Genomic DNA, 16,223 nt, shown 5'->3' on the forward strand with positions numbered 1-16,223 from the left:
TACCGCACTGTTATTTTGTGGATTTCAAAGCACTTTATGAGCATTAATCATTGGGCTATAAATTTGTTGATAATCCAGAAATACTCAGAGTACTTGCACAATGGAAGTTATATTAACTCATCATCTGCCTGCTTAGAGTGTGATATATCTATAATTTATTCATCCATCGAAAAAATATTTGTTGTACACCTATTGTGTGCTGCACAATGTGGCAGGAATAGAAAAGTAAGGTGGACGCATTATCTGATCTTGGGATGCCTGTAAATATAAGTCCCCAAGAAGCTTTTTGACTTCATACTCTCCGGGACCAGAGAGAGAAAATGGGATGAGTCTGAGAAATGCCAGGCTGTGCCAAAGGGGTCAAATGTATCAAATTCCCATGTAGATGCCCCCAAATATCCATACTAGAAAGGAAAAGTAACATGAGACCAGACGATGTAGGAGTTGGTCAGATGCCACAAAAAAACAGTTAACATGACCGTCCCAAAGTAGGATCTGCAGCAGAAACAGCTGACGTGGCAGCTGAATGGACACAGAGCAGACTGGGTCAAAGGAAGGATTTCAGGAATGGTTGGCCTGGGAAGAATCTTCAAGATTTCGGATGCCGATTGCGAGATGCCACAGCCATTTCTGCTGCATCTGGGGAAGAGAGAGGACTTAACATGCAGGTTCCCCCAGACACTTAGGAACTTGGTAGATAGTCCTGGTGATAACCAGGTTCAGCACACTCAGGATTGGTCTGGAAATAGAATACAGACTTAAGGATTCTTAGCCTAGAGGCTTGAACCTTCAACCTTCTTGACCCGTTTTCTCGTGTTCCCAGTGAATACGTCACAGACCACTGGCACCGGGGCACTACAGGAGTGGGATGAGTGATCTCCAACAGGAGGCGGCAGATCCTATTCTGGAAACACCCGGAGCTGGTGCTGTGTCGTGTTGTCAGTACATTTACCATGGAGGTGGGGGGTTAGAGTGCGCCGGGGTGGGAGGAGGGGGAGGAATTGGGGAATGCAGGTGGAGGTCTAAACTCTCCTGCTCTTTCTACAGGCGGCCTTGATTTTGTGAGGGTGCTAGGTGGGAGAGAGGAGCGAGTCTGAGACAAGGGCCCCCATGAACCCCGCACAGCTGTGGGCAGAGAGCACATGAGCGGTGCCTGCACCAGGGTGCCCCCTGCTGAGTTTTGTCTGTGAAGGGAGCCTAGGTTTGCAGCTCCCAACTGCTGCCCAAATTAACTTTCTCTGGCGTGGGCCTTTAGCACACAGCTCTGCTCTAACACACAAAACTGAAGACACAAGTGGAAAACCAAGCCCTCTTTTTCTGATCGAGGCCTGGTGAACTTTTCCGGACTTGGTTTTCTCAGCGGGCTTCATTAAACAAAGGCCTCGCTTCTTTAGTCTTTTCTCCAGATAGCTCTGAAACACCCGAGGGAACAAGGTTGGATAAGATACGCCTCATCAGGGAAGCCAAAGGAACAAAGACACCTTTATTTGGTGTTTCCGTCTGATTTTTTTTTCTTGTTTCTATGTCAAGAATGAGAATGTCTCCTCAATGAGAACTGGGAGGGCAGGCCGGGCCGTCCGCGTTCCACAAGCCTTCTGGGTGGTTGGGAGGTGCACTGGTGTGTGAGAAAACTCCGGTGCAGGGCTCTGCTTGCTGGAGGACCAGGCCGTGGTGCAGCAAGCCGCCAGCTGAGTTCTGGAGGCGGGGGCTGCTCAGGGGCTCTGTCCCTCCTGATCCACCTGGAGTCTGTGAGCAAGCACCCTGGGAGGCACTTAACACAGCGAGTCACATACCTCCCCCCTCCTGTTTAAACTCCCAAACCTTGCAAGCCTGGTTCAGGGTGTTGAGAGGTGAATGTTCTGATGAAATGTGCAGAGGGCCTGGCACGTAGTGGGTCGGGAGTCAGTCAGTGTTTTGTGATGAACAAGTGAGTTGCTTGCTGCTGAATGCATATGCAACCCCCCCCCCCCCCCCCGCCCCCAGATGTCAGTCTAGAGTGAGCCCAAGGGCCGAGAACTCTCACCACCTCAAGATGGCTTACGCAGCTCATCCGCAGTCTGCTGGGGCGGGATGCATGTAGGGAAGATGTTTGTGTGGAGCGTGGCTTATTACTTAAAAAAATTCCTACTGAGCATCTATCGTATATAACAGGGCTTCTCAAACTTTAACGTGCATGTGAATCACCTGCGTAATGTGTAAAATGCACATTCTGACCAAGGAGGGCTGGGCTGCGGTGGAGACACTGTTTCTAGTAAGTTTCCAAAGGATGCTGCGCAGCGGTCCAGAGAACCGCACCTGGAGTAGGGATGGGCTACAAGGACGACATGAGGCCATTTTTAAAGACCCACTGAGCACTGTCCTTAGGATTTTCATCTCAGGTGTTTTATGGCCTGGGAGGGGAAATAGCACAGTACACAATAAGGGTAGTGAAGTTACACATAACATGTCCCTTAAAATATAAACAGAGGGAGTTCCAAAAGGGGAAAAATTACTGCTGGTGGTGGGGTGGGTGTGGATCCAGCCCTGTGGAGATGGTGATAGTGTAGACGCGCCTCAGAGGGTGTGGGGGATGCCATCTGAAAGAGCATTTTAGAGAACGCAGAGGGGTGTAAAAGCCACCGTCCAGCAGTTTGTCTGGACGTGACAGGTGAAGTCGGCTGTTGTTGGAAATGGATCACTGCAGGGCCCAGTTGGAACAGTGCATAAACTGGCACATAGTAGGTGATCACTAAATTCTCATAAACCAATGGCCAAGTCATTAGGGAAGTTGGATTGATATTGAGGTGGAGAATTTGTTGTAATGAGATTTGTTGAAGTAGGATTTGAATGAGATTTCCTTTCTCACATGGCTTATCCAGGGGTTTAAGAATTGTGACTTTTCTTTATACTCAGCCTTTGCAGTCTGTGAGCGGACTCACTTCTGCCTCAGTGTTCGTGGCAGCTGTGGGGCTGTGCTCTGTCTCAGGGGAAGGGGGCTGCTGGAGTCTGAGAGGTTTGCCGGGAGAACCTGGAGGGCTCTCCTCTGGTTTTGTTGCCTTTCTCTCTTTCTTTCTAGTTTCACTCATAAAAATGACTTTGAATTCCAGAGAAAGGAGCACTTGGCACAGAATAGAAAGTTTCATGCTTTATCTCCTCAAAGTGCCAGCAAATTGACCCGCTGACGCCTTGTGGGGAAACCTCCAGGGCTCTAATTACATCTCTACTTCGCCTGGGAAGTAAAGTCAATAATTCCTTCTATTCTTGAATGGGGCCGGGAGGGCTTGGCAGGAAAAGAATAATACTATTTTGTACTTGCTTAGAGTTTTTCTCCAGAGGCTTGAAATGCTTTACTGGTTTCATCCCGTCAGTGCTTGTCTGTGGTCAGCTGAGGGGCGAGTGTGGGACCTCAGAGTCCTTCAGAAGGAGTGACTGCAGCCTGGAAATGGGAGATGGGGTTCAGGGTCTGTGACGTGCTGGGAGGGGAAAAAGGAGAGCATGAGCAATGACGTCCACTGTGGTTGATGTTCTAACTGTCCCTGCACCGACGTGACGTGTGGTCTAGAACGTCCCCCCTGCCTGTGACCATGTTCACTGCTCATTTCTGAAGCAAATGGGGTGAGGTCGTGGGGAAGAAGGAGAAAAATTTTGGGAATTCGCAATTTCAGTGACTCACATAACTGTGATCTGTAGCACAGCTGGCTTTACCCTGCTTGTTTAGGATTTCTTTCTTGGTGCGAAAAGCAGCCAGCACTGAATTGGTTCCTCTGTCCTTTGTCTCCACCAATGTCATTAGGACAAAACGAGAGTATGATGTGAGGCATGGAAAGAGGAATGATGACTGCAGAGGCCAAGCATAAAACCAGTCTAGACAGTGCCCAGCTCTTGCCTCAATTGTCATAAACTTGGCTTTGCTTTCTTTAGCAAGATTGGTTTGTCCACAATTGCTCTTTGGTGACGGTGTGCAAATCATCCAAGCTGACAGCCCTGTCTGTTGGGGGGATCCCACTCTCTATCTCCTTTAGGGTTTGGCATCTGAGTGGCTTCCTGGAGGTTTGTGCTTAGAACCAGAAGCCCTGCTTCGTCTTCTCTTAGCTGTAGAGGTGCCAGAGCCCTTTCAAAATGGCAGCTGGATGCCACTCGGGGGTCCCCAGAATGGGAAGGGCTACTCTTGGCACCCTGTGTTGTTCTGTGTCCCTGCTGAAAAGGTAGCCTGCATTTGGGGTCTGCTCAGAGACACGATTGGTGCTTGAAGATGTTTCCAGAGAAAAGAGCCACACTGAGCACACATGGGAATGAGAGTGCAGTTTCTGTCAGCGGTCCCCCTGCACATGCACTTCCTTTTCTCCCTGCACCCCAGGGTTTGGAAACGCCCTCACTTGGCCTGCTATCTACCGGAGTCTGTCTCCATTGCTCTGGGGGGTGCTTGCAGGAAGTATCAGGAAAAGAAGCTAGGACAATGCAACCAAGTGAAATAAATGACATTTGGTACACATTCCTTTTCTGGGGTGTGTTTGTATGTGGTGTGTAATATTAATGTGCAGCTGTCCCACATCCTCTCCCAGCTGGACACTTTCCCACATGCCACTGATCACATCCCAGCATCACTGTGGGAGGAATCCGCACTGCCCCTGAGTCTCCAGCCAGGCCACGGAAGCTGCTCGGAAGGGACTAGCCATGTGTTCCAGACACCCATCCCCTTTGCCACCTGTCCTCGCTGGCTCTCCGAGCATTGTGTAATCCAGCACGGAAAACCGAGCTCTTGAGGAGTTGTGGGGACCGATCCTAGCCAGGAGGTTTCTGGGTTCTGGAATCTCTTATTTACATGACAACTAGGGAACAGAGGAGGGTTCCACGCTGGGAAAAGGTGGGGGGGGGGAGACTTTCCATGATTTTATCTTAAAACATTAGGCTGTTAGGAAATTTGCACTTGAATTATTTCAATTTTAGTCTTCAACATTATCCTCACCAAAGCAGAACTTGTGTGTCTGCTTCCTCTTATTTTAAGTAGAAACTTAAAAATTGAAGGATGCCTGGGTGGCTCAGTTGGTTAAGCGTCCCACTCTTGATTTCAGCTCAGGTCATGATCTCACGGTTTGAGTTCGAGCCCCATGTCGGGCTCTGTGATGATGGTGAGGAGTCTGCTTGGGATTCTCTCTCTCTCCCTCTCTCTCGGCCCCTCCCCTGCACTCTCTCTTGAAAATAAATGAATTTTAAGAATTTTAATTCAAGAAAACTTAAAAATTGAGAGATGAGCTAGACATTAAAACGCGTTGTAAACGAGAATGCGGACAAACGCCATTTACTTCACCTAGTTGCATTGTCTTAGCCTCTTTTTCTGTTGACAGAAGAGTTTATGACTCTGTAAATTAAGGGCCACAATCTCTGCCGGTATTGGCTTTCAGGTCACCGTTGGTATTTGCCGTTTGTGTGTTGGCATTTTTCATGAGTGCTAGGAGCGTAGTACATGGTGTAACACCTACTTCAGATGTGGTGAGCTTTGTGCACAGACCCGGATGGTCTACCTGTGTATGATAAGCTTCCCTCTCGTATGTAGCACAGGATGTGATTTCAGTGTGGCGCCTTTTCTCCGCGGTGTTCCAGCTGGAAGTACACTCAGCCGCCTCCACCCCTGCGGTGCTATGTACGGGGTTTATTAGACCTCCTGGGACTTTGGAGGTGGAAACACAGAGGAGTGGCTGTCCTGTCTTGATGGCCACATCACAGTACATTCCCTATATTGGTGGGCCTCTGCCTTCCTTCCCTGGCTGTGAGGAAGTCGGTCTGTCCTTCAAGGATCACCTGGGGTGTTGTCACATTCATACATTATTCACGATGACACCTGATAACCAAGGTTAGGCATGACGCCGAACACAAACACCAAGACAAACAAAAAAATCTTTTTTTTTCCACCTCCTTCCCCTAATTAGGTACTTGGACACGCTTTCCTGCTGGCTGAACCATAGCACGTTTTTAATGAGGGTTAGCAGGTGACTGTACAAATAGTGGACACACCATCTTACTGTCTTTCTAGGAGATTCTGCAAGTGACCCACAGTTCCTAAGCTGTAGAGTCTGGTTGATGGAGCAGGAAGGGGGGCAGAAGGCCCTCTTGTTTTTAGACGACTGACTTTGAAGCTCCTCCCACAGGTTTTCCACGTTGCTGCTATCCTCCCAGAGTTGCTGAGAGGCTGGCTGGGATCCCAGGAGAGCAAGCTCCCCTGAGGGAATGTTCCATCTGGGCCTGAGGAACTCAGCTGCTCTGCAGGTGCCAGACAGGACCAAGCAGTGACTTAGATTGTCTGGGGCCAGCTCACTGGGATAGAGTGATCATCTTGTCTGTGAGGGCACTTAGGGCTTCAGAAATGTCAACAACTTCACTTGATTTATTGCATGTTCAAGGAGTGCTTCACCTCTTTCTACAGATTGAGAAATGGGTAACAGGACTGGAAGGGGTGTCCCTTCCTATACAGACATTTGATAGAAAAGTTAAAAAAAAAGGCAGACTTTAGTGACTGAAGTGGGCTGATTATCCCTTTCCCTGTCTGCAAAGGAACCTGGCTATTATTGGTATCTTTTTTTGGTCTAAAATCCTGCAGATAGTTAAGAGCAGAGCCTGACTTTTAAGCCAGTATATCACAGTAGCTTTTCACATGAACAATTTTTTACTGAGTTTTTTCCAGGTTCACCGTGCCATGGTGGACCAAAAGAAATGTGTACAGGATGTTAGCTTTTTTCTAGAAGAATGTTAGCTTATTTGGGATAAAATATAAATAATATGAATGTGTGAAATTTCAGTTAACATTAAAATTGATTGACTGTGTGTGTGTGTGTGTGTGTGTGTGTGTGTGTGTGAGGGCTCTCTACTTTCAAGAGGAAGAGACCCAAGAAGCAGAGGAAGAGAGGACTTACAGTTTGGTGTGACGGTGCTGGGGAGGTGAGTGGGGTCAGGAGATCCAAAGTGCCAGGACCCTCACTTTTCTCTCTGCAGTTTGATTTAATCTCTCAAAACACTTGTTTCACTTACCTGTTGTTGCATATAATAGGCTGAAAAATGGCCTCCAAAAGATAGCCACACCGTAATTGCTGGAATTTGTAGATGTTACCTTATTTGGAAAAGGCTCTTTGCATGCATGATTAAATCAATGATCTTGGGATGAGATTATCCTGGATTATTGAGGTAGGCCCTAAATGCTATCACATGTGTCCTGAAGAGAGAGGCAGAGGGGGGACTAGACTAGTAGAAGAAGAGGAGGTGATATGATCACAGAAGCAGACATTGGAGTGATGTGCCCACGAGACATAGAATGCTGGCAGCCAACTGAAATTGGAAGAGGCAAGGAAAAGATTCTCCATGAGAGTCTGTAGAGGGAGTATGGCCTGGCAGACAACTTGGTTTCAGCCCAATAAAAGTGATTGCAGACTTATGGCCTCTATGAAACTATGAAAGAATGTGAAAGAATAAATTTGTCGTTTTAAGCCTCTAAGTTTGCGGTTATTTTTTACATAGGAAACTAATATAGTGCATAACAAACCACCATAAAATTTAGTACTTAAAACAATGTCAGGGAGTGACATCAAGAAAATGGCAGAATAAGCAACTCCAAGCACTCATTTCCCTCATAGAAACATCAAAAGAGAAGTAGAAAGTGTGAGAACCAACATTTTCAGAACTCTGGAAAATACTCCAAGGTTTAGAGCAACCAAGCAAACACTGAACCAAGGAAAAGGCAACTTGAAAATGATGGGAGAGCTTTGTGGCTTTTGCTCTTGTCCCACCCCTTCTCAGGACAGCAGTGACCTTGGAGATAACAGCTCACATTCCTGGTGTGGGACTCTGGTCCTTGATTCCCCAGGGAGCAAAGCAGACTTTACTTGAAAATTATTGCATGAGTCTGTTCTAACCTGTCTAGGGTTCCCTAAAGGACTGACATCCAGTGCTTGTCTCTGTTTTGACTAACTCAGGGCAGAGGCTGGAAAAATGGCAGACATTGCTTGAAAACACTGGCAGGTTAACTAACAAACTTCAAACACCTGGGAGAAAGGTCACTGGTTGTCTAAAGGCCAGGAGCAATAGCTGGGGCACATCTTTGGGAAATTCAGAAGTACCTGTGTATATAGGGAAATTTAGAAAACCACTTGCTTGCTCAGGGCAAGATACATGCTCGGAGAAGAGCATAGAAGACACTAAGCTTTCATCTAAGGATGATCCTGGGGCTCAGGGCAAGCCTGCTCAGGTGCTGAAAGAGTACTCCAGCACAGAACCAATCTGCAAAGACTGGAAGAGGAATTTGTTTGTTTTGGTGTCTCTGTGTGTGTTTCTTCTTTTTTGCTTTTTTCCCCCTTGGCTTTCTTTTCTGTTTTTTCTTTTTCTCCTGGCATTTGAAGAAATCGTTGTCTAAACACTGGCTGAACACTAGCTATAAGAACAGAGACTGCAGTGACCACACTCCTCAAGGAATAGTCTTTGCAAAAATAGTTTGGAAAAGTATCTAAACAGATGGACTACTTCAGCCTTCAAAAATGTTGATGACAACAAAACAAAAACAACAGAAAGCCCCACAAACTGGGGAGTTTGGAGAATCTGATTTCCAGAGTCACCACATTATAATATTCAAGTGTCCAGTTTTTAATTTTTTTTTTTTCAACGTTTTTAATTTATTTTTGGGACAGAGAGAGACAGAGCATGAACGGGGGAAGGGGCAGAGAGAGAGGGAGGCACAGAATCGGAAACAGGCTCCAGGCTCTGAGCCATCAGCCCAGAGCCTGACGCGGGGCTCGAACTCACGGACCGCAAGATCGTGACCTGGCTGAAGTCGGACACTTAACCGACTGCGCCACCCAGGCGCCCCTCAAGTGTCCAGTTTTTAACAAAGCATCACAAGGCATACAAAGAAACAGAAACACATGGCCCACTGAAAGAGGCAAAATAAATGGACATAAACCATCCCTGAAGAAGCCCAGACCTCAGACTTATTGAAGACCTTAAAAAAACTGTCTTAAAGATGTCCAAAGAGTTAAAGAAACATGCATGAAGAACTAAAGGAGATCAGAAAAACAATGTATGAACAAAATGAGAATACCAATAAGGAAATAGAAATTGTAACAAGGAATCAAATCTGGAGCTGAAAAGTATAACTAAAATAAAATACTCACTAGAAGGGTTCAACAATAGATCTGAGCAGGCAGAAAAACAATCAGCAAACTCAAGACACAACAATTGAAATAATTTAGTCTGAAGAGAAAAAAGAGAAAAGAATGAAGAAAATTAAAGATGGTCTCAGAGGCCACTGGGAGATTATCAAAAAGACCAACATATACCTATGGGAGTTCCAGGAGAAGAGAGAGAGGAGCAGGAGAATATTTGAAGAAATATTGGCTGAATTTGGTGAGAGACATGAAACTACAAATTCAAGAGCTCAATGAACAACAAGTGAGGTAAACTGAAAGAGACAGGGAAACACATAATCAAATTGTCAAAAGTAAAAGATAATCTTGAAAGTAGCAAGAGAGAAGCAACTCATCACATACAAGGGATCCTCAGTAAGACTGACAGCTATTTTCTCATTACCATAGAGACCAGAAGGTGGAGGGAAGATATATTTAAAGTGTGGAAAGAAAAAAATTGGCAATCAAGAATTCTATACCCAGAAAAAGTGTCATTCAAAAAAATGAGGGGGAGGGGAGCCTGGGTGGTTCAGTTGGGTAAGCATCCAACTTTGGCTCAGATCATATCTTGAGGTTTGTGAGTTTAAGCCCCGCATCAGGCTCTGTGCTGACAGCTCAGAGCCTGGAGCCTGCTTCAGATTCTGTGTCTCCCTCTCTTTCTGCCCCTCCCCCACTCTCACTCCATCTCTCTTTCTCTCAAAAATAAATAAACATTTAAAAAATGAGGGAAATAATAAGAAATTTCCAGAAAACAAAAGCTAGAGGGGCTCATTACCACTAGACCTGCTCTGTAAGAAATGCTAATGGGTGTCCTTCAGGTTGAAATAAAAGGACATTAAAGAGTAAGTTGAAGCCATATGAGGAAATAAATAAATCAGTAATGGTAAATAGATGAGCAAATATAAAAGCCAGTATTACTGTATTTTTTGTTTGCAATGCCACTTTTCATTTTCTACATGATTTAAAAAAACAAATGCATAAAATTTATAATTTATAAATTATAAACCTATGATACTGAGTGCACAGGGTAAAAAGATGTAATTTGTGACAGCAATAACAAACGAGCTGTATAGGAGCAGAGTTTTTATATTCTATTGAAGGTAAGTTGATATCAATTCAAATCAGGTTGTTATAACTTTAGAGTGGTAAATATAATCCCCATGGCAACCACAAAGAAAATATCAAAAAAATATACACAAGAGGAATCAAAACAGTTTGGTACAAAAAAATCAATTAAACCCCAAAGAAGACAGTAATGGAGGCAACGAAGGACCAAAAAAAAAAAAAAAAAAAAAAGACTTACAGAAAATGAATAAGAAAATGGCAGAACTATGTCCCTCTCTCTTTTTTTTTAAAGTTTATTTATTTATTTTGTGAGAGAGAGGGTGCATGCTCCAGCATGGTAGGGGCAGAGAGAGAGGGAGAGAGACAAAGAGAAAGAGAGAGAGGGAGAGAGAGAGAGAGAGAATCCCAAGCAAGCTCTGCACCATCAGTGCAGAGCCTGATGTGGGGCTCGAACTCATGAACTGTGAGATCATGACCTGAACTGAAGTCGGATGCTTCACTGACTGAGCCACCCAGGTGCCCTAGAACTATCTCCTTCTTTATCCGTAATTACTTTAAATGTAAATGGATTAAACTTTGTAATCAAGGGGTGCCTGGATGGCTCAGTCGGTTAAGCATCTGATTTCAGCTTAGGTCATGATCTTACAGTTTGTGAGTTTGAGCCCTACATTGGGCTCTGCTGTCAGCTCAGAGCTCACTTTGGATCCTCTGTCTCCCTCTCTTTGACACCTCTTCTGCCCAAAAATTAAATAAATATTTAAAAAATTGTAATCAAAAGGTAGAGACTGACGGATAAAAAAAAAATGATCCAACTATATACCATTTACAAAAGACTCACTTTAGACCCAATGACACAAATAGATTGATAGTCCATGCAAATGGTAACCAGAAGAGAGCTGGGGTATCTATACTATTAAACAAAATAGACTTCAAGTAAAAAACTGTTATGAGACCAAAGAGGCACTATATTTTGATAAAAGCATCAATTCATCAAGAAGATACAATAATTTTAAACATATATGCACCAAACAACACAGCCCCCAAATATATGAAACAAATATTAACAGAATATGATTCTCCATTATAGTTGGATACTTCAGTACACTACTTTTAATAATGCTGAGAACATCTGGACAATTGATAAGGGTATAGAGACTTGACTAACACTGTAAACCTTCTAGACTTAACAGACGTGTATAGAACACTCCAGCCAACAGCAGAATGCATTTTTCTCAAGTGCACATGGAACATTCTCCAAGATAGACCACATGTTGGGCCACAAAGAAATCTCAATAAATTTAAAAAATTGTAATCATACAAAGTATCATTTCCAACCACAATGCAATGAAACTAGAACTGAAAACTGAAGGACAATTGGGAAACGTACAAAATATGTAGAAACTAAGCAACACACTTTTAGAGAACCAGTGGGTAAAAAAGACATCTCAAAAGAAATTAGAAAACATTTAGAGGTGAATGAAAAGGAAAACCCAACATCTCAGAACTCATGTGATACAACCAAGACAGTGCTCAGAGAAAAATTTATAGTTGTAAATACCTATATTAAAAAAGGAGAAAGATCTCAAAATCAATAACCCAACTTTACACACTGATGAGCTAGAAAAGAAAAGCAAACCAAACCCAAAGCTAGCAGTAAGAAGTAAAGATTAGAGCTGAGGTAAGTAAAATAGAAAATAGAAAACCAATAGAATCAATAAAACCAAAATTTAGTGCTTTAAAAATATCAACAAAATTGACAAAGAAAAAAAGAGAGAAAATGGGAACAACTAAAATTATAAGTGAAAATGAGAACATGACTCCCAAATGTATGAAATAAAAATGAAAATTAGAGAATACTATGAATAATTGTATGTCAGCAAATTGGATAACCTGGATGAAATGGTCCAATTCTTAGAAAAGCACAAATTACCTACATTGACTGAAGAACGAGTCAAGAGACGGAATTAGTAATCAAAAACCTTCCAACAGAGAAAGGTCCAGGACCAGATGGCTTTACTGGTTAATACCATCAACGATTTAAGAGGAATTTAACACTAATCCTTCTTTAACTGTTATGAAGAATAGTAGAGGAGAGAACACTTCCTTACTCATTCTATGAGGCCAGCATTATCCTGATTCCAAAGATGAAGTCATCACAAGAAAGAAAATTACAGATCAATATCACTTATAAATATGGATGCAAACATCCTTCACAATGTTGAGGTATAGATGCAAATCAAAACCATACCCACTAGGGTGGCTACTATAAAAAAATGGTCAGTAACAAGTCTTGGTGAGAATGTGGAGAAATTGGAACTCTCATACACTGCTGTGGGAATGTAAAATGATGCAGTACTATTGAAACCAGTTCGGCGGTTCCTCAAGGAACTAAACATGTGCAAGCAATTCTACTCCTAAGTATTTTCCCAAAGCAATTGAAAGCAGGGACTCAAACAGATATTTGTATGCAAATGTTCATGCAGCATTACTCCCATTAGCCAAGAGGTAGCAACAAACCCAAATGTCCATCAGTAGATGAATGGATAAACAAATTGTGGTATGTCCACTACAAAGGAATATTATTCAACCGTAAAAAGGAATGAGGTCCTGATACATGCTACAACATAGATGAATTTTTTTTTTTCTGGCATTGATGAATCTTAAAAGCATTACATTCATAGGGTGCCTGGATCGCCCAGTTGGTTCAGCAGCCGACTCTTGATTTCAGCTCAAGTCATGATGTCACCATTTGTGAGTTCGAGCTCTGTGTTGGGCTCTGCACTGACAGTGTGGAGTCTGCTTGGGATTCTCTCTCTCCCCCTCTCTCTCTGTCTCTACCCCACTTATGCTCTCTCTTTCTCTCAAAAATAAACAAACATTAAAAAACCATTATGTTCAGTGAAATAACCCAGACACAAAAGGACAAAATATTGTGTGATTCCACTTACACGAAATACCTGGAATAGGCAAGTTCAGAAACAAAGTAGAATGGAAGTTAACAGGGATGGGGGAGGGGAATGGGTAGTTACTGCTTAATGGATGCACAGTTTCTGTTTGGGATTATAAAAGGTTTTAGACATGTTAAGTGGTGATGGTCACACAACATTGTGAATGTACTTAATGCCACTGAATTGTATATTTAAAAATGGTTAAATGGCAAATTTTGTATTATACATATTTTACCACAATTAAGAAAATTAATGCAATGTGCCCAAACCCATTGAGTTGTATACTCTAAATGGGTGATTTGTATGGCATGTGAATTATACTCGACAAAACTGTGTAAGAAAAACAAAGACAATATTTATTTTGCTCATGAATCTGCATTTTGGGCAGGGCTGAGTGAGTGTAGCTTATCTCTACTCCAGGCGTCAACTGGGGTGGCTTGAAGGCTGGGGCCTGGAGTCACCTGCAGTGTTGGTCACTCAAGTGTCTGGTGGTTGATGCTGACTGTCTTGTGGGTACTTGGCTGGGTCTGGGACACCTGTAGCCTTTCCATGTGGCTGTTTGGCTTCCTCATTGTATGGTGATGACATCCTGAGGGACAGTTGGGCAAAAACTATTACTTCTTGTGGACTGACCTCGGAAGTCAGGCAGTGTTACTACTGCTGCATTTTACTCATTAGAAATAAGTCACTAAGGGTGATGTGACCCACGCTTGAGGGCAGAGTAATTCCCCATCTTTTGATGGGAGGAGTGGCAAAAGAACTTGTCGGCATCTTTTTGAAACCACCACAGACTGCCCTTTATTCTTGTGTGTTTTTACATTCTTTCCACATCCAAAATATCCTCATCCACTCTCAAAGCCCCTCAACAGCCACATATGATGGCATCAGGTTCAGGGTGGATGTCCAGGAGCTCCATGTGTAATTCACGTGGAGCTGCAGGTGAGGCTCCCAGGGTGGGATTCTCCGAGCACAGCTTCTTGGGTACAGTTTCTCTCGATGATCGCTCGGAACACTTATGTTCTGAAGCTACAGCTTGTCAACCCCCACAGTCCCAACATAGGATGGTGGGACAGGTGTGGGATCACCGCTATAGATACGTGTTCAGAAAGGGGGGATGTGGGGGCCACACGGCAGCCACGGGTCCACGGCGATTCTGAAATCCAGCTGGGCTCCTGTTGCCAGTTTCTTGTTTAGGGTTTATCCCTACTGCCTGGGAGTGATTTTCCGTGGTTTCCCTTGGCTCTGACCCGTGGGTTCCTGGTTCTACATCCTGAGTCACCCTTCCTTGTCCATAAGCAACAGCCTGAATTTGGAGCCAAGTAATTTTCTCAGCCTGCTTTCCACCCATACAAGTTTGGGGGCCTAAATGCCTTTTTTCATCTCGTACTTTCCTTGCTCTCTCCAACTTGCCATGATCCTTTGAAAAACGTTTTGGATTTCATATGAATCAATTTATAATCCACTCTATCAGACAAAAGCTATGCCCACAGATCTCTTCAAGAATAGCCTCTTTTTCAGGCTCCCTGTAAGGTTTGCAGGAGGTGAGGCAGCGGGAACAATGCTCCTAAGATTCTTACAGGGCTGTTTGACTGTTTAAAAGGGTCTGTGATCTTTCTGAGATCTTAGAAAGGGTTTTACAGTTTACGTCCTTGGCCTCATGTCTTAACCATATTTTCCGGCAGCACTCGGGGGTTGATCTTTGCCTGGGAGCTGTTTTTAGCCTTGTTTGTCATCTGATGAAGCTGGGGATCAGGACCAGTGTTAATTTCAAGCCCAGCAAGTCCTGACTTCTTTATATAGGAAGTCGTTTCCTTTGCTTCTTTCTCTGTTCTCACACCGTACTGTGGGTAGTAAGGAGAAGCCAGGTGGTCGCTTCAGCCCCCTGCCTGGAAATCTCCCTAGCCAGACTACCCAGCTCAATGGATACACTTTCTATTTTCTGTGTCAGTGTCACTTTCCGGCGACAGTGTTTTCAAACTTACATTCTTTGTTCCAGCTTCTGATAACATTTTCCCCTGTCTCCTTGATGTCCTCACCCCCAGCCTCCTCAAGATCAATCTAACTCTTCTCCTGTGTCGTTAGGGCCCTTCCAGCTTCCCAAACCTATGGCCCAGTCCCAAATCTGTGGCCACGTGTTTTGGGTTTTGTCATGGCAGAACCCCACCAAGGCACCAAAATCTGTTCCTGTTATCTGTTGCTTTGTAGCAAATGACCCCTATCAGGCTTAGGGGCTTATCAAAATGACAACATTTATTGTGCTCAGAAGAATCTATAATTTGGGGAAATCTCAGCAGAGATAGCTCTATTTTTGCTCCATTCGGCCTTAGCCAGGCAGCTCACAGAATGAGTGAGGCCTGGGGTCATCTGAAGGCCCGCTCTCATGTCGGGCAGTTGATGCCTGTCAGCTGGGTTGTGGCTGGACTGCCCATTTGTGGCCTTCCCGTGAGGCTGCTTGTCTTCCTTACAGTGTGATGCTGAGTGTCCTGGGGCGGGCGGGGGGGGGGGGGGGGGGGGAACAGGGGAGGGAGGCGGAGGAAAGTCTGTTGTCTTTTATGACTTCATGTAGAAAATTGTGTGGTGTTAATTCCACCACATCCTGTTCACTTGAAGCAAGTCACCAAAGTTAGCCCATCTTCAAGCACAGAAGAGTTAGGCCAATGTTTTGTTTTTGTTTTTTTTTTTTTTTTAAATATATGTATATTTAACATTTATTTTTGAGAGAGAGAAAGAGACAGAGTGCTAGTGATGGAGGGGAAGAGAGAAGGAGACACAGAATCTGAAACAGGCTCCAGGCTCTAGCTGTCAGCACAGAGCCCAACGTGGGGCTCCAACTCACAAACAGTGAGGTCATGACCTGAGCCAGAGTCGGACGCTCACCTGCCTGAGCCACCCAGGCGCCCCTGGACAGAGGAATGTTTTAAGACGGTCATACCAGTTTACTCCACCTGGCAGTTCAAGACTTGTGTACTAACAGCACCATGACTTGAGAAGAAAGGAGACTTCCCTCCGCGGCTCCAGTTTGAAAACTTTCAGGGCGGGCTTGGGACAGGTGCCAACTCCTTGGACC

At 44.3% G+C, this 16,223-nt stretch overlaps 1 protein-coding gene across 7 annotated transcripts in view; it reads left to right on the forward strand.

Annotated features, from left to right (window-relative positions):
* The window catches only part of DISC1 (DISC1 scaffold protein), a 356,419-nt gene that overhangs the window by 56,431 nt on the left and 283,765 nt on the right, over positions 1–16,223 (forward strand). The gene's annotated exons all lie outside the window — the stretch shown is intronic.

The sequence above is a fragment of the Panthera pardus genome, unplaced genomic scaffold, assembly GCF_024362965.1.
Source record: "Panthera pardus isolate Hobbes unplaced genomic scaffold, ASM2436296v1 HiC_scaffold_22, whole genome shotgun sequence".
Classification (NCBI taxonomy): domain Eukaryota; kingdom Metazoa; phylum Chordata; class Mammalia; order Carnivora; family Felidae; genus Panthera; species Panthera pardus.